We start from the raw sequence: 20,195 nt of genomic DNA on the forward strand, positions 1-20,195 counted from the left end.
GGGTGTGGAGAAGATGTTTCCTATATGGAGGGATTCTAGGCACAGCCTCAGAATAGAAGGACATCCCCTTAGAACAGATGAAAAGTAATTTCTTTAGCCAGAAGATGGTGAGTCTGTGGAATTCATTGCCACAGATAGCTGTGGAGGCCAAGTCAGTGGAAATGGAAGTTCTTTAACTGAGTGTCAAGGGTTATAAGGAGAAGTCAGGAGAATAGTGGTGAGAGGGGGAAAATCAGCCTTGATGAAATAGTGGAGTAGACTTGATGGAGTAAATGGCTTAATTCTGCTCCTATATCTTGTGGACATGGTCTTGCTCGAAGATCATTTTAACCCTTATTATAGACCCCTCCAATTTTCTCATTCATGTGCATATCCAAGTTTCTTAAATGCTTCTAATATATCCAGCTCTACTACCACCCATAGCAGGGTGTCCCACACACCTACCACTCTCAGTGTATCTCTGATATCCCCCTATAAAATTCCTCTAATCACCTTTAAAGTAACCCCCCTTGGTCTGCTCTTGTAGATCCTGTTACTGACTGTGCTCTGTGTTAAATCTAAGTAAGTAAATGTTTTGTTCTTATGATGGAAAAATGGACATTGTGTTAATTTTTTTTTAGCAAAAATACACTCAGTAGCCACCAGTACACCTGCTCAGTAATGCAGATCTTATCAGCCAATCATGTGATAGCAAACTCAATGCATTAAAGCACACAGATATGGTTGAGGTTCAGTTGTTCAGACCAAATATCAGAATGGGGAAGAAAGGTAACTTTGTAAAATGATTGTTGGTGCCAGAAGAGGTGATTTGAGTATCTTGGATCTCCTGGAATTTTAGACCATAAGATCATAAGATTTAGGAGCAGAATTAGGCCATTTGGCCCATCAAGTCTGCTCACCATTCAATCACATCTGACCCTTCTTTCCTCCTCAACCCCATTTCCTGGCCTTCTCCCTGTAACCTTTGATCCCATGTCCAATCAAGAACCTATCAATCTCTGCTTTAAATACACCCAATGACCTGGCCTCCATAGCTGCCTGTGGTAATAAATTCCACGTTCATCACCCTCTGGCTAAATACATTTCTCTGCATCTGTTTTGAATGGACACCCCTCTATGTCCATAGAGGGCTGTGCCCTCTTGTCCTAAACTCCCCCACCATGGGAAACATCCTCTCCACATCTACTCTCTCCAGGCCTTTCAACATTTGAAAGGTTTTAATTAGATCCCACCCATCCTTCTAAATTCCAGCAAGTACAGACCCAGAGCCATCAAACATTCCTTATGTGATAACCCTTTCATTCCTGGAATCATCCTTATGAACCTCCTCTGGACCCTCTCCAATGCTACCACATCTCTTCTGTGATGAGGGGCCCAAAACTGTGCACAATACTCAAGGTGAGGCCTCACCAGTGCCTTAAAGCCTCAGAATCACATCCTTGCTCTTGCACTCAGATCTCTTGAAATTAATGCGAACATTGCATTTGCCTTCCTCACCACTGACTCAACCTGCAAGTTAACCTTTAGGGTGTTCTGCACAAGGACTTCCAAGTCCTTTTGTATCTCAGATTTCTGGATTTTTTTCCCGTTTTAAAAAAAATAGTCCACACATTTACTTCTATTACTGAAGTGCATGACCACATTTTCACACACAGCAGTCTAGAGTTTAGGGAATGGTGTGAAAAACAAAAAATCCAGTGAATGGCAGTTCTGTGGGCAAAATCATGTTAATGAGAGATCAGAGAACAATGGCCAGACTGCTTCAAACTGGCAGTCAGGCAACAATAACTCAATTAACCAGGTGTAACAACAGTGGTGTGTAGAAGAGTATCTCTGAACACATAACACACCAAACTTTGAAGTGGATGGGCTGCAGCGGCAGAAGACCATGAACAGGAGGACCCTAATAAAGTGTCCACTGAATATATGTAATGTGTAATACATTGTTTTATGACAGCAGTATAGTGCAAGACTTAGTCAGAAAAATAAATATAGTGCAAAAGAGGGAAAAGGAGATGGGGCTCATGGGTCCATGGCTGGTTCAGAAATCTGATGGTAGAAGGAAAGAAGCTGATTCTTGAAGCTAGAGGTTAATTGGTTCTTAATTAGTAAGGAATCAAAGGTTAATGGAAGAAGGCAGGAGAATGGTGTTGAGAAGGTTAATAAATGATGGAATGGTAGAACAGACTTGGTGGGTTGACTGGCATCATAACTGTGCTGCTATGTCTCATGTTTTTATGTGCTATCCTAAAGAACATCTGCCTTTCCTTTATAATGAAAGGCAAAATCCAGGCTGATGTAACAAGAGCATGCTGCTGTGTTGATTCATTCCTCAGTATTAAATGTTGAACCTCTTTCCTGAAAATATGAATGTACACAATTGTTATTTAACATTTTTATTTAGAGATGCAGTGCAGAACAGGTCTCTCCCACCCAAAGAGCTGCACTGCCCAGCAACCCACCAATTTAAATTGAGCAAAATCAGAAGACAATTTACAATGACTAGTTACGTCTTTGGTCAGTGAGAGAAACTGGAAAACTTGGAAGCCCATGTTGTCATAGGGAGAATATGCTTATAGATGTTGCTGGAATTGAACACAGAACTTGATGCCCTGAGCTGTAATAGAGTAGCACTTACTGCTACACTAGGAAATAAGCAGATGAATCATTTCTTCAGCCTCAGCCAGTATCTGTACTTGAGTCAAAGGCATGTAGTAGCAGAGAAACTGGCCATTAACAAATACCTATCTTTGCAAGTTTCCCTCCCTGTACTGGAAGAATATTTCTTTCAATAGATAGTTTTATTTACCTATCAGAAGTTGGGAAAGCATTACAAAATAAAATCATTCCAATTCCTTCCATGAGGATTTTAACATCCTCTTTCACAAGCTGCATCCAAAGAATCCTTTAAAATTTCTCAAATGTTCACTGACACATTATTCAATTTTCTAAGTCCCTCTAAGGATTAGTCACCCAGGAAAAGCAATGTAATACAGCAAAATGAAGCAAAGCATCTAGAATAAGCAATAATCAGGGCAGTGCAATTATAGTTTTCAGAGACTCAGAATTCCCCTGTAGACAGAAACTGTTACTGTTGCATTATCTTGGCAAGGGACAGGATTCATCACAGAACCATTGAGTATTGCAGAGAATATAGAACATACAACATTGAACAGTGTAACCACTCAAGTCCATGATGATGCACTGACTTTAAGATCTATTTAATCCTTCCTTCCCACATGGTATTCATTTAAAAAAATCTGCTGTAACACTTCCCCCCCCTCCCTCCATAGCTCATCTATTTGCCTATCTAAGAGCTAAAAGTTTAAATCTACATGATTTCTCCCACTATATCTTCCTACAAACACCTTAAAATTATGCCCATTGAATTTGCCATTTCCACCCTGGTAAAAAGTCACTGACTGTTTACCTTTTGTGCTTATCTTATATACCTCTAACAAATCTCTTCTCATCCTTTTTTGCTCCAAAGAGAAAAGCCTTGGCTCACTCAACTTCATGCTCTCTAATACAGGTAGCATCCCAGTAAAATTTTTCTGTGCCCTCACTAAAGCTTCCACACCTTTCCTGTAATGAGGATGGTAATAGTGAAGCACTTTATACTGTTATTGTCCCTGTGAAGATACTCCAGCAGTGGGGTTCTAGGATTTGACCCAAAAACAATGAAGGGGTTTGACCCAAAAACAAGGGGTTTCCAAAACTGATTTGACAGAGGAACTACAGATGGCCTCTTTGTCCTCTAGGTGTTAGAAATTCCACATTTGGAAGGTTATGACTTGGCTTCCATGGTTGTAGAGGTCTATTCCTTGGGCATATTTAAAGCAGAGGTTAATAGGTTCTTGATTAGTTGGGGCATCAAATGTTACAGGGAGAAGGCAGGGGAATGGGTTTGAGAGGTATGATCAATCAGCCATGATGGAATGGTGGAACAGACTCTATGGGCAAATGGCCTAATTCTGCTCCTATGTCTTATGGTTATGTTGATAAACCCTTTGCAATTGAAGTAGGGCATTTTGGTAGCCTGGAAGCGAATGTTTAGGATGGCACATGGCATGCCATTCAGCTAGGTTCCTGCAGCTTGTACCAGCACTGTGGTTAGTCTGCCCACAGACCATCGATGAGCTGGATGCATCAAGTAATCTCATATTAATGCCTACCTTCCATTAGTAAAAATGTCAGGAAACCCGCAGTGAAAGATGTCAGAACACATGGGTAGATATTTACCCAATACTACAATACAATTTACCCAATACTATTGATTCTTGTATAAAAGTCCACTACAGGGGTAGGACATCAAAGAGATGAGATGTGGGAATGTTTATGTAAAGGAAAGTAAATGATGTCATCTGGGATATGTCCCCTTCACATTCATGGAGATACAGGAGTCTGAAAGAACACATCCAACATTTTAGGAACTGTTTCTTCCTGTCCACCCTCAGATTTCTGATCAGTCAATGAGCCCATTCCCCTACCTTACTATTCCTCTTTCGTACTATTCATTCATTCATCAATCTATTTATAAATCTATCTACAAAGTACCTGCTTATATATTTATCTACATTTACTTATTTACAGTATCTATTTACTTATTACCATGCACTTTATCCATTCATTCATTTATTGTAACTCTAATTTTTAGAATTGTACTACTGTTGTCACAAATCAACTATCACCATGGTGATAACTCTGATTCTAAGTTCTGCTTTTTGAATTCTGAGACCCTTTCCACGGAAAAGGCAAAATAACACTTTAACTAAAATAAAACATAACAGGAAAAAACTTTATTTTGTAATATTCCTGAATAAAGTATTTGGGGGGGAAAAAGAAAAAACCTAGCAGAACAGAAGAATTAATGTCTTGGGTCATTCATCTTTAATCATAACTGGAAACTCAAAGTAAGGACATCTTACATTGTGCAGAACAGGGAGTGGTGGAGAGGTAACATCAAACCACTCAGGTGGTGTGATGCTAGCTGAGAGTGCAGTGAAGTTGAGTTACCCACAGATGAGGAGATGTAAACATCAGGAATAACAACAAAGAAGAGAGGGGGGAACGTGTTTAAAGAGAAAAGAAGTTGAAACTAAATCAGTTAGATGCAAACTGGAAAAGCAAAACTTTTGCAGATGCTAAAAATCTGAAATTAATTCAGAGATATTCAAATAAAATGGAAGTCAGGCAGCATCTATGGAGGGGGAATAAGCAGTTGATGTTTTGGGTTGAGACCTGCAGGCTTTCAGACCTTTTATCAGGGCCTGATTCAGATGTCCTGGAAATACACAAAGGGCCAGGCAGCCTCTGTGGAGAGAGAAGGTGATTACAGTTGAAGTCAATGATTTCAGGAGCAGTTCTGAAATGAACAGGGATGGCTTGTTATCTGAAATTGTGTACATTAAGGATTGTGATGTGCTAAGTTAGCAGATGAGATGATCCTTGAGTTTGATATAATATTGATTTACAGGTTTGTTATTGACATAAGGTACAATGAAAAACTTGTCCTGCAAACTTTTGGCTCTTGTTGGAATAATGTAAAAGAACATTAAGATAAAATTAGTTTTTTGTTACATGTACATTAAAAGATTGAAACATACAATGAAATGCATCATTTGCATTAACAACAAACACTGTGAAGATATGTAATGGACTGCCTACGTGTCACCACACTTTCAGCACCAACATAGCATGTCTACAGCTCACAAGCCCTAATCTGTACATCTTTGGACTGTGGGAGGATACTACAACACCTGGAGGAAACAATGCAGTCATGGGAGAACATGAGGCCAGAACAGGCAACAATAGGAACTGAAACTGGATTGATGGCACTGTATACTATACTGTACACTGTACTGTCTTACAGACAGCGGCATGAATCGAATGCAGGTGGGTGATCCCTGGCACTGTGAAGTGTTGTGCTGACCACTGTGCTACCCTGGCTGCCCTTCTCACTCCATGTGACGCTGGAGGGCAGCTGGAAGCACAGTATTAGTCAGAGGCTGTAGGGTTACACCACATCCGGATGGTAGTTTTGCAGCCCATTACTAGCCATGCATCTACCCTGGCTTCTCCAGCTCTTCATTCTCTGCCAGCCAACCATGTGGAACATCAGTAATTGGTAGTTGATTTATTATACTCTGAGATACAGTGAAAGGCTGAATTTTGCATGTCATCCAGACAGATTAGTCCAAACACATTAAGGTGATAGAAGCAATAATAGAATGCAGAATATAGTGTTACAGTCACAGAGAATGCAGTGCAAATAGACAAGATGCAAATAGGCCATGATAAGGCAGATCAAAAGATAAAGACTTCATCTCTGTTTGACAAAATATCTGTTTGATGCTCTTAAAACAGCAAAATAGAAGCTGTCCTTGACCCTGGTGAAGGGTTGTTTCAAACTTCTGTATCTTCTTGCTCAGGTATGTCCTGTCCACAGAAAGCAAGACAATTTCCTTCCAGATGACCATTTCACAATTAAGAGATAAGATTTGCTTTACTTGTCATGTGTACATTGAAACATTGACACATATGTGTCATTTGTGTCAATGACCAAAATAGACTAGGGGTATAGTCTATCACTATAATGGACTATAACTAGAGGTAGGCAGTAGATGCAGAAAAGAGGAAACTGTGTGGACTAGGTTAAGGCTGGGGCACTGTGCACTAAACAAAGCATTGAAAATGATAGGGAACCACCAGACAGGACTGTGAGGAATGTCAGGAAGAGGAGTCAGTAGAACATGTAATTCTGAGTTGCAGGAAGTATGGGATACAGAGAGATGATGAGCATTAATCTAAGGGAACTGGGGGTGCAGGAATTCACATTAAAAGGGTTACTGGGCATGGGTGAGGGCATGGGTAGATGCACCATCAATAACTCTGAGACGTGGGTTAAGGTAGGCTTTTATTGGCCGGAAGAAAACAGCAAATGATCACCACACAACATCCTAGAGACTGAGGGAGGAGCAGTGCCTCCAATTGCCTTTATACCAGGGTCTGTGGGAGGAGCCACAGGAGCAGTCAGCGGGTGGGGGGGGGGGGGGGGTGGTGGCGTGTCCAGACAGGTATATGTAGTTCACCACACAGGTCAGGGTACTTTTAGCTTTCTTAAGGGATGTAGGGTTTTTTTATAGGATATGATGGATAAGAAGGAATAGAGTACTAGGATGGCCAAAGAAGGAAGGATAAATTGTAGATTAGGGTATGTGTGTGTGAAAATGGGTGAAGGGATTTAGAATGTAAGTCTATCGTCTGATCCACGTTCTGGAGCAGAAGGTGGCAGTAATGCACCATTAAACTGGCTGCCAACTACCATAATACAAGTAGCAGTAGTCTAGGGGTATGCAGGGGACACCCCGGAAGTGTCACCATATTTCCGGTACACCATAACATGCCAACTCTCTACTACCCATATGTCATTGGAAGAAATGTGGGAGAAAAGCGAAACAGCCAGAGGAAGCTAATGCCATCCCTGGGAGAACATACAAACTCTGCTCCTGCTCTGACACCCCCCACCCATCAGGTTTGTGAATCAACAAGACCAGAGTTTGACGAGAGCTGAGAGCTGATGATATGTGGTGTTTGGCTTACAGCAAACATAACATTCAGTCTGATGTCCAAAAAGCTCAATTTTGGTTTCGTCAGACCATAGAACCTTCTACTAGCTGACTTCAGAGGCTCGCATATGCCTTCTGGCAAACTCTAGCTGAGATTTCATGTGAGTTGATTTCAACAGTGGCTTTGTCTTATGGAATAAAGCTATGACTGAGAATTGAGGGTCAAATTGGAGGTCCAGAATTTGAGGCCTTGTTGGCCAGAGCTGAGTATGTGAATTTCTGCCAAGTGTTTGTAGGTCCAAGTTCACAGGAGACAGGAAGCTGGAGACCAGTCCTGGGGTAAAAGGACTGTCTACATGCAAGGGGGATAGAAGATGGAAATAGAGCTTGTTTTGGTGTTGCTGTTTTGTGTTCTGAGTTGTCCTGGCAGATATTATGGGCATGTTATTTTTGCACCGAAATGTGTGGTAACTCCTGTGGCTTGCCCCCAGCACACCCTCGAATTTGATCAGTGCGTGCAAAAATCTTGTGCAATTTTTTTCCCAATGACAATAACATATGTGCACTGAATTTTATATAAAGAGGTATTTATATTAAAACACTGTCAATAAAACTTTGACCTCCTCTGGGTTTTCATTCTCACAAAGCATACGTAGCAGGCCTGTAGTGGATAATGAGGGATTTTCTCGCCGGAGCTTTTGCACATTGTCCATATGTGATTTGTTTGCTAAATGACCCTTTAAAAAGTCAAGTTTCCAAATATTGCTCCATTTCTTCCCACTTGTGAATTCTCCAGCAACTTTTGCATCATGACAATACACGCAGGTAACACCAGTTTCTGTATTGTATGTAAATATTTCTTATAGCTGCACATTCCTGACCTCATGAGCTTTTGGTTTAGCAGTTTCTACTGCTTTAAGTAATTCTGTGCTAAATAAACTAGCAGTTCTTTTGCGCTTCACGCCCTTTGCCTCTTTGGAATTCAACATAGCGAACTGATAATTTCTTCATTAAAAACTGTATAAATAAGCCGGTTCTAAAATCTTCAGGCAAATCATCGTGAACTCCACATTGTCAATACCAGCTGCATCAGAAACCGGAAAAGGAAATATGATTGTGTTTGTTCATGAAATATACTTAACATCCCAACGAGGTAGAGGATGACTACCTTTTTTGTGCAGTTTAAAATTCTTCTGTGCACTAGTAGCAAAAGATGTGTGTGTGCGCACACCTTAGGGAGAAAATTGGTCATTAATGCAAATGACACGTTTCATCGCATGTTTCAATGCACGTTGACAAATGAGCTTCAATCTTGAATCCTTACAGACATTGGCAGGAACTGAACCCCGATCACTGGCTCTGTAAAGCGTTGTGCTAAGCTCAATGCTACCATGCTGATTCTTGAAAAAGTAAAGAGTAAAACAATGACCAGAACACACACATACTGAATCACATTCATGTTGGCTGCCTGCCCTGACCATTCTTGGTAGAGCCACTGAGGTCCTCCATCATATGGGGAGAATGGAGCCACAGAAAAGCCTGATGGCTTTTTGACAGCCGATCCTATCAAAGGCCCTATCATCCCTTCACACATGATCAGAGGTAATTAGGAACAGCTAATAAAATCATGAAAGAATTTAACAGTATTAAATTTTACTAAAAAGCTCATCATTTTTAACAATTAGGCTGGTGTTCAAAGTTGAAAGTAAAGTTATCAAAATACATGTATGTTACCATATACTACCTCAAGATTCACTTCAGTTTCTTGCAGGCATTTATAGGAAAAATAAAGAAATAAAAACTAATTAATGAAAAACCATGCATAAAATAACAACACTTTAAAATATACTAAAATAAAAATCAATTTAAAAAAAAACAAAGTTATATTTACCTTTAATATCAATCTCAAAAATTACAGTTCAGGGCTTTTCTACTAACATCGTATTTGGCACAGTCTTTTCCTTCACTGTCTTGTATGTAATTAGAGGTGCCTTGGTAGCATAGGTTAGCAAAGCACACTTACAGCTTTTAGTGCCAGAGTTCAATTCCGGTGCCATCTGTAAGGTGTTTGTACATTCTCCCCATGGCTATTTACGCTTCTTCCTGGTGCCCCTGTTTCCTCCCATGTTCCAAAGATGCACCAGTTATAAGGTTAATTAGTCATTGTCAATTAGACTAGTGTTAAATAGATGGCTGGCTTGTTGAGCTGGAAGAGCCTGTTCTGGCTGTATTTCTAAAATTTAATAACTAACGTATGCATGATTCATGCTCTGTGTGCTGTTGTTGGAGTCCATGGGCCCGTGATGCTGCTACAAGCAAGTATCTTTATTGTACCTGTACCTCACCATACTTGTGCACATGGCAATAAACTGCTTGGCTTTGTTGACGTGTATAATATCACGAGGGACACAGACAAAGTGGATGGTCACAGTCTTTCACCAGAGGTAGGTGACTCCAAAGCTAGAGAGCATAGTTTAAGATAAGAGGGAAAGATTTAAGTCAAATCCAAAGGGCATGGTGTTCACACAGAGAATGATGCAACAAACTGCCAGAGGAAGAGGTAGGGCTAGGTATAATTATAACATTTAAATGGACAGGTACGTGGATGGATAGAAAAAGTTCAGAAGGATATGGGCCAAATGCAGACAAATGGGATAATTTGAGATGAGCCAGCATGGACCAGTGGGGCCAAAGGGCCTGGTTCTATGATGTAGGACTCTGAATCTCTTAAAATGTCCCCACATTCCCTGCCGCCTCTTAATTGCTCTACACAGACTAACTAGCATGGCTTCCATTTAAGGCAGAGATTGATAGGTTCTTGATTAGTCAGGTTGTCAAAGGTTATGGGGATAAGGCAGGAGAATGGGGTTGAGAGGGTTAATAAATCAGCCATGATGGACTAGAGGAGCAGACTCATTCCACTCCTGTGTCCTATGATCTTACACTGACTTGTCCTGGCCACAGAAAGGACAGGTGGACGAGGCATCAGTGAACCGGTTCAGAAGTTTGTGGCATGGTACTGCTCTATGCAATACCTTCCACCCTAGGTCCCCAATGTTCAGCTATCACAGAATACAGAGAAAATAGGGTGTGTTGTTTTCAGATTCAGGAGGATTTCCTGGGGCTAGAAATGCTGAAACAATCTAGTGCTAAATTTAAAGTGCTATTTCTGTTTTTTACACTAACAAGATAATGATTCAGACAGATTCATTTATTTATCACATACTTCGAAACATGAGGTGAAATTTGTCATTTGCATTAGCAACCAACACAGCCAAAGGTACGTTGGGGATGACCTGCAAATGTCACCACATATTCCAGCACCAACACAGCAAGCCCATAATATTTGGCAGAACAATACAGCACACCACAAGCAACAAAACAAAAACTACAAAACAAGTCTCTTTGCTCCCTCCAATACATACAGACATCCCTCCAACCCTAGGCCTCCAGTCTTGAGGCTTTAGCCATTGGGCTTTGACTTCAGGATTTTTATCAACCATCAGTCTTCAACTTGGAGTCAGTGAGAGAGGCACCATGGCCGGTGAGGCAGTGTGACTCTGAACTCCAGTCTCACTGACTCATTGACCCTTGTGCAACAGCTTCCATGAACATCCAGTCCTGGGAACCACAAACCCGAGACAACCTGATGTCATTTGTCACATGTGCATGTTGCTGGCTGTCGAGGGGAGCAGCGATGCTCACTGTGCTGGCCATTCCAACCGTGGACTGGTCTCCAACTATCCTTCATTGCACATTAACATTGTTAACCTTTGGAGCACAGAGCAGAGGCTAACATTCTGGATATCATTCATTACCCATCCACACCATTGGCCTTTGAATGTGGAGCACAGAGTGAAGACCTGACCTCTGACTCCACTAAACCTCTGACTATAAACCCTGACCTTAACCATAATTCCTCTCTATGCCATCCCTGCAAACTTAAAAAAAAACAACTAAATCTGTTACGACCTTGATTGAGACAGCAGCTCAGCACCATCCAGACCAACTGCAGTGACTTCAGAGGTTGCAGAAGACCTGACTGTGATTTAAAGTTCAAAGTAAATTTATTATAAAAGTATGTTTATGTCACAGTATAGAAACATAGAAAGCATACAGCACAATACAAGCCCTTTGGCCCACAAAGCTGTGCCAAACATGTCCTTACCTTGGAACTACCTAGGCTTACCCAAAGCCCTCTATTTTCTTATGCTCCATGTACCCATCCAGGAGTTTTTTAAAATACCCAATTGTTTCTGCCTCCACCACCACCACTCCCTGCGTTAATTTAAAAAAAACTTACCCCTGACATCTCCTCTGTACCTGCTTCCAAACACCTTAAAAGTATGTCCTCTTGTGCTAGCCATTTCAGCCCTGGGGAAAAAGCCTCTGACTATCTACATGATCAATGCCTCTCATCATCTTATTCACCTCTATCAGGTCACCTCTCATCCTCCATTGCTGCAAGGAGAAAAGACCAAGTTCACTCAACCTATTCTCATAAGGCAAGCTCCACATGCTACCCTGAGATTAAGTTTTCTTGCAGGGATTTACATGTTAACAAAGAGATACAATAGAAGCAAAAAAAAACTACACATATTCAAAGACTGACAAGTAACCAGTGTGCAAAAACAAAATACAAAAATAAATAAATAAATCGATTAATAACAAATACTGAGACCATGAGTTGTAGAGTCCTTGAGAGCAAGTCCATAGTTTGTGTTCAATTCAAGTTCAGTGCTGTACCCTCTTCTCACTGTTACCATCAGGAAGGAGGTACAGAAGCCTGAAGGCACATATTCAGTGATTCAGGAACAGATTCTTCTCCTCTGTCGTCTGATTCCTAACTAGACATTGAATGCATGAACACTACCTCACTTTTTAATATTATTTTTGTTTTGCACTATTTTTAATTTACCTATTTAATACACACATATATATACCCATTGTACTTGAATTTATTTTTTCTATATTATCATGATATTGCATTGTACTGCTGCCACTAAATTAACAAATTTCATGACATATGCTGGTGATATTAAATCTGATTCTGATACTGCTTGAAGGGAGTGAAGTTATCCACAGTGGTAAACATGGATAGACCTTATACAGTGCGTATAAAAAGCTCCCCCCCCCCGTCCCCCTTGGAAGTTTTCATGTTTTATTGTTTTACAACATTGAATCACAGCATTGGATTTAATTTGGGTTTTTCTGACACAGGGATCAACAGAAAAAGACTGTTTAGCATCAACATGAAAACAGATCTCTATAAAGTGATCTAAATTAATTACAAATATAAAACATAAAATAATTGATTGCATAAGCATTCACCCTCTTTAATGTGACACCAAACCATCACTTGTGCAGCCAATTGGTTTTAGAAGTAACATAATTAGTTAAATGTGACTAATTATGTGTGCAGTCAAGGAGTTTCAATTGATTATTGTAAAAATACACCTGTATCTGGAAGCTCCAACTGCTGGTGAGTAAGTATCCTGGCAAAAACTACATCATGAAGAGAAAAGAACACTCTAAGTAACTCTGAAAAAAGGTTATTGAAAAGCACACATCAGGAGGTGAATACAAGAACATTTCAGTCACTGACTATCCTTTGGAGAACAATTATGGCAATTATCAAGAAGTGGGAAAAAAAGCACAGCTGTAAATCTGCCTATAGCAGGCTGTCCTCAAAAACTGAGTGAGTATGCAAGAAGGGGACTACTGAGGGAGGTCACCAAGTGACCTATGACAGCTCTGGATGAGCTACAAGCTCCAGAGGCTGAGATGGGAGAAACTGCATACAGCTGTTGCTTGGGTGCTTCACCAGTCACAACTTTATGGAAGAGTGGCAAAGAGAAAGCCACTGTTGAAAACAAACACATGAGATCTCAGCTAGAGTTTGCCAGAAGGCATATGGGAGATTCTGAAGTCAGCTAGAAAAAGGTTCTATGGTTTGATGAAACCAAAATTGAGCTTTTTGACCATCAGACTAAATGTTATGTTTGCCATAATCTAAACACTGTACATCATCAAAACACACCATCCCTACCAAGAAGCATGGAGGTGGCTGCATCATGCTGTGGGGATGCTTTACTGCAGCAGGTTCTGGGATGGTTGTGAAGGTAGAGGGTAAAATGAATTTAGCAAAATACAGAAGTGGTTTAAACAACAAAGTTAATGTCCGGGAGTGGCCAGGTCAAAGTCCAGAAGTCAATCTAATGGAGAATTTGTGGTTGGACTTGAAAAGGGCTGTTCACTCATGATCCCAATGTAATCTAACAAAGCTTGAGTAGTTTTGTAAAGAAAAATGGGGAAAATTGCATTGTCCAGATGTTTGAAGCTGATAGAGACCTATCCACACAGACTCAAGGCTGTAATTGCTGACTTAACCTGTCCTTCAACAGATTTGACACTGTGGCCCCTGTCCATCCCCCACATGATTCATCTGTTGTCGGCCTCCAACCAACACATACTCCACTCTCCCCTCCTACCCCTCCTCACAGCCCCCCACCCCACTCTCATGACTACACCCCTCCCACACCTGAAACCACCACAGTGGGCTTCACAGCTGAACAGGTGAGAAGACAGCTGGAATGTCTCCACCCAAGCAAGGCTGCAGGTCCGGATGGTGTCAGCCCCAGGGTGCTCAAAGCCTGTGCCCCCTAGCTAAATGGAGTACTTCACCATGTCTTCAGCCTGAGCCTGAGTTTCCAGAGGGTTCCTGTGCTGTGGAAGACGTCCTGCCTCGATCCTGTACCAAAGACGCCGTGCTCCAGTGGCTCCAATGACTACAGACCAGTGGCATTGACCCACATTATGAAGACCCTGGAAAGACTTGTTCTAGAGCAGCTCCGGCCTATGGTTAGGCCACACTTAGACCCCCTCCAGTTCACCTATCAGCCCCAACTAGGAGTTGAGGATGCCATCGTCTACCTGCTGAACCATGTCTACACCCACCTGGACAAGCCAACGAGCACTGTGAGGGTCATGTTTTTTGACTTCTCCAGTGCGTTCAACACCATCCGCCCTGCTCTGCTGGGTGAGAAGCTGACAGTGATGCAGGTGGATGCTCACCTGGTGTCATGGATTATTGATTACCTGACTGGCAGACCACAGTACGTGCGCTTGCAACACTGTGAGTCAGACAGAGTGGTCAGCAGCACTGGGGCTCCACAGGGGACTGTCCTGTCTCCCTTTCTCTTCACCATCTACACCTTGGACTTCAACTTCTGCACAGAGTCTTGCCATCTTCAGAAGTTTTCTGATGACTCTGCCATAGTTGGATGCATCAGCAAGGGAGATGAGGCTGAGTACAGGGCTACAGTGGGAAACTTTGTCACATGGTGTGAGCAGAATCATCTGCAACTTAATGTGAAAAAGACTAAGGAGCTGGTGGTGGACCTGAGGAGGGCTAAGGCACTGGTGACCCCTGTTTACATCCAAGGGGTCAGTGTGGACATGGTGGAGGATTACAAATATCTGGGGATACGAACTGACAATAAACTGGACTGGTCAAAGAACACTGAGGCAGTCTACAAGAAGGGTCAGAACTGTCTTTATTTCCTGAGGAGACTTAGATCCTTTAACATCTGCCAGACACTGCTGAGCATGTCCTACAAGTCTGTGGTGGCCAGTGCTATCGTGTTTGCTGTTGTGTGCTGGGGCAGCAGGCTGAGGGTAGCAGACACCAACAGAATCAACAAACTCATTCGTAAGGCCAGTGATGTTGTGGGGGTGGAACTGGACTTTCTGACGGTGGTGTGTGAAAAGAGGATGCTGTCCAAGTTGCATGCCATCTTGGACAATGTCTCCCATCTACTCCATAATGTACTGGTTAGGCACAGGAGTACATTCAGCCAGGGACTCATTCCACCGAGATGTAACACTGAGCATCATAGGAAGTCATTCCTACCTGTGGCCATCAAACTTTACAACTCCTCTCTTGGAATGTCAGACACCCTGAGCCAATAGGCTGGTCCTGGACTTATTTCCACTTGGCATAATTTACTTAGTATTTAATTATTTATGGTTTTATATTGCTATATTTCTACACTATTCTTGTTTGGTGCGGCTGTAACGAAACCCAATTTCCCTCGGGATCAATAAAGTACGTCTGTCTGTCTGTCAAAGGTGCACTTACTAAATACTGACTTGAAGGGGAAGAGTAATTATACAATCAATTATTTTGTGTGTAATAATTGTAATAAATTTAGACCAATTTGTAGAAATTTCACTTTGATGTGAAAGAGTCTTTTTTTGTTGATCAGTGTCAAAAAAAGGCCAAATTAAATCCATTGTGATTCAATGTTATGAAACAATAAAACATCAAAACTTCTGTTGGGGGGGGGGAATACTTTTTATAGGCACTATATGTTTCAGTAGTTTATTTACAGATAATTCAGGCTGAACATGGAATGAAAGATGTATAGGAAGAGTATGCAGAGTGATGGAGAGACAGGTAGCTCCAGAACACCGACATTTCTACCTTACAGAAAAATCCATTGACAGAGTTCTCAGCAACAAAATCCTTACAGAACCCAGGGACTACTAAACTTTTCAACTGTTTTTCAGCTGAATGGAATGAAAGACAAATTTTTCACTGTATGTGACAAAAGCAATTAATCTATTAAGCATGAAAATTTAGCCGATGTTTGTGATTCCCAATTGTCGCTCTCTCACGATATGTGAAAAGACTGGGATAGTGTTGAGCAATCTTACAGAGGATAGGCATTGAGGAGAAATGGGTAAATCACCTCGTATAGGCAGAGAGAAAGTGTTCACATTAAGCAATTATTTCTGAAAATCTATCTCCAAATTCCATATAATTTTGCTTAGTCTTTCAGCTGTCCATTTCAAGTGAAGTGCAGTGAGCTTTTTTACATAGCCTAGGCTGTATAACAAAACCTGAAATATTGTTGAAAAATGTACGATAGCATGCAGATAATTAAGAATCTGAGCCAAGATACTCGCAGGGGCCTCTGAGTGTGTGCGCTGGGTCTTCTGATGCTGTAGCCCAACCACTTCAAGAGATTTTCTTTGCACACATCTGTTGTAACATGTGTTTATTTGAGTTACTGGCTGTTCTCCTCTGACCTCTCTCATTACCAAGATATTTATGCCCACAGAATTGCAACTCACTGGATTTTTTTTTTGTTTTTTGCATCATTCTCAAAGCTTTAAATACCGTTGTGCATGAAAATTCCAGGAGAACAGCAGTTTCTGAGATACTCAAACCACCCTGTCTGGTACCAACAAACATTTCACTAAGATCACATTTCTTCACCATTCTGATGTTTGGTCTGAACAACAACAGAAATTTTCCTTGGCTGCATGTTTTTATGCATAGAAGTTGATTGATTAGGTAATTGCATTAACAAGCAAATGTCCAGGTGTGCCTAATAAAGTGGCCACTGAGTGTAAAAATACAAGTAAATGTAGGAAAATTGAAACAAGAAGAGTAACAATTCTCTCTAATGCAGCAGTGGACAGAGTATTACCACGTTAGAACAGAGCATCTGAATGCTGTACACACCAGAATGAATGTCAATAACTCGACCTTCACTCACTCTAATCCTTTAGGTCTTCTATTTCTGGATCTAACACCATTTTTTGTGACTTAAGTGATTTTGCAGTGAACGTTGCTTATCATATGCCCAGAGTAGAAGCTGAATTTCTGCTGTGCTTAACTCAATGCTCTAAATTTTTATGATTTTAAAGAGAGGCAATCTGTTACGTGGAGAATGGCAATAAGCCTGGGGACTGATGCTGTTGTTGGAATGTTTGGAGCTGACAGGGAAATTCAGTGGGTCCAGGACAGACCACAATAGATCAGCTGGGAAGGTAGTGGGAATCTCTTTGACCCATTAACGTCAGGAAGGAGGTATCAGAGCATCAGGATTAGGACTGCCAGACTGGGTAACAACTTCTTCCCTCAGGCTGTGAGACTAATACATCTACTGAGGTGTCTTCCCCAGGACAGTGAGCTTTTTAATGTTTACTCAGCTGTTTACGGTTTACCTGTGCTGCACACTATATGCATTTTGCATTGTATTTTATTAACTTGCATGTGGTAATATTTTGAGTTATGTGCTGTGTGTGATACGTTTTGTGGTTGTACTGTGGTCTGGAGGAACGTTATTTCATTTGTATTTATGTACAGTCAGGTAACAATAAACTTGAACTTTAACTTCAACTGGACTTGAAAACCGGTAGAAAGAGAAAGTGGTATCCATTTCTCAATGCATTTGGAGAAATCTAAAAGTCATTGTACAAGCATAGGAAATGCCACTAGTCCAAGCAGTTTTTACAGGGTCGAATCAGAAGTCTAGAAGTCGAGCCCATAGGCCGGAGCCAAGTCAGTGAATCTCCGCTAGTCTTCTGGGGAAGTTAAAGCCCAATTTCTGCAAGCCCAAGTCCACTGGCGACCAAAGGCTGAAGGCCTATCCTAGAGTTAAAGGACTGCTTGAGTGCATGGGTGGGTGGGAGGGAGGAATTGGGCTTGTTTTGCTGTTGTTTAGTTGCTTGTTGTGTTCTGTGTAGTTCTGACAAGCATTGAGGGCATGCTATGTTGGCACTGCAGCATGTGGTTGCCCAAACGCACATTCGGGTGTGTTGGTTGTTAGCACAAATGACACATTTCACTGCTTGTTGCGATGCACACATGGTAAATAAACGTGAAATTTGAATCTTGGATTATTTTTAAAGCTTCAATAGGTTAAGAGGCTGGATAGGCTGAGGCATTTTTACCCTGGAGTGTAGAACACTGAGGAATGACCTTATAGATTTTTATACAATCAGGAGAGGAATAGCCAAGGTGAATAGTCACAGAGCTTATTTCCACGGTAGGTGAGTCTAAAACTAGAGGGCACAGGTTTATGGTGAGAGGGCAAAAATTTAAAGAAGATCTAAGGTGACTTCTTCACACAGAGTGCGGTGGGTACATGGAACGAGCTGCTAGTGGAAGTGGTTAGGCAGCTACCATAGTATCATTTAAGGTGCACTTGCATAGATACATAGAGGGGATGGTCATTCTCCTACTAGTGGACAGAGCATAGTGGCTGGTGTAACACTTTACAGCACCAGTGATCGGGTTTAGATTTCCACTGCTGTCTGTAAGGAGTTTGCACCTTCTTCCTGTGACCACACATTTCCTCCTGGGCTTTAGTAACATAGTAAGTATTTTATGTCTTGCACTTGGAAAGTTGTGTCTAAGATATTTTAGGAATAGCTTTTTTCCCTATGCCATCAGATTTCTGAATCTAGAAATGCTACCTCATTACTTTGCTCTCTTTTTGTACCACCATTGAACATATTTGGAAAGTATTCTTAGAGATGGTATATATAATTATCTGGATAGACAGGTTCTGATTAGGAACAGTCAACATGGATTTGTGCGTGGAAGGTCATGTTTGACAAATCTTATTGAATTTTTTGAAGAGGTTATGAGGAAAGTTGACGAGGGTAAAGTAGTGGATGTTCTCTATATGGACTTCAGGAAGGCCTTTGACAAGGTTCCACACGGAAGGTTAGTTAGGAAGGTTCAATCGTTAGGTACTAATATTGAAGTAGTAAAATGGATTCAACAGTGGCTGGATGGGAGATGCCAGAGAGTAGTGGTGGATAACTGTTTGTCAGGTTGGGGGCCGGTGACTAGTGGTGTGCCTCAGGGATCTGTACTGGGTCCAATGTTGTTTGTCATATACATTAATGATCTGGATGATCTGGTAAATTGGATTAGTAAGTATGCAGGTGATACTAAGGTAGGTGGCATTGTGGATAATGAAGTAGGTTTTCAAAGCTTGCAGAGAGATTTAGGCCAGTTAGAAGAGTGGGCTGAATGATGGCAGATGGAGTTTAATGCTGATAAGTGTGAGGTGCTACATTTTGGTAGGAATAATCCAAATAGGACATTGAAGAATGCAGTAGAACAGAGTGATCTAGGAATAATGGTGCATCGTTCCCTGAAGGTGGAATCTCATGTGAATAGGGTGGTGAAGAAAGCTTTTGGTATGCTGGCCTTTATAAATCAGAGCATTGAGTATGGAGTTGGGATGTATTGCTAAAATTGTACAAGGCATTGGTAAGGCCGAATTTGGAGTATTGTGTACAGTTCCAGTCACCAAATTATAGGAAAGATGTCAACAAAATGGAGAGAGTACAGATAAGATTTACTAGAATGTTACCTGGGTTACAGGTAAGTACACCTAAGTTACAGGGAAAGGTTGAACAAGTTAGGTCTTTATTCTTTGGAGTGTAGAAGGTTGAGGGGGGACTTGACAGAGGTATTTAAAATTATGAGGGGGATAGGTAGAGTTGATGTGGATAGGCTTTTTCCATTAAGAGTAGGGGAGATTCAAACAAGGGGGCAAATGTTTAGGGGTAACAGGAGGTGGAATTTCTTTACTCAGGGTGGTAGCTGTGTGGAACGAGCTTCCAGTAGAAGTGGTAGAGGTAGGTTCTGTATTGTCATTTAAAGTAAAATTGGATAGGTATATGGACGGGAAAGGAATGAAGGGTTATGGACTGAGTGCGGGTCGGTGGGACTAGGTGAGAGTAAGCATTCGGCATGGACTAGAAGGGCCGAGATGGCCTGTTTCCATGCTGTAATTATTATATGGTTATGTATTT

The 20,195-nt window shown here is 41.3% G+C and overlaps 1 protein-coding gene across 1 annotated transcript in view; it reads left to right on the forward strand.

Annotated features, from left to right (window-relative positions):
- hcrtr2 (hypocretin (orexin) receptor 2) overlaps positions 1-20,195 on the forward strand; it is a 64,196-nt gene that overhangs the window by 986 nt on the left and 43,015 nt on the right. The gene's annotated exons all lie outside the window — the stretch shown is intronic.

The sequence above is a fragment of the Hypanus sabinus genome, chromosome 10, assembly GCF_030144855.1.
Source record: "Hypanus sabinus isolate sHypSab1 chromosome 10, sHypSab1.hap1, whole genome shotgun sequence".
Classification (NCBI taxonomy): Eukaryota; Metazoa; Chordata; class Chondrichthyes; order Myliobatiformes; family Dasyatidae; genus Hypanus; species Hypanus sabinus.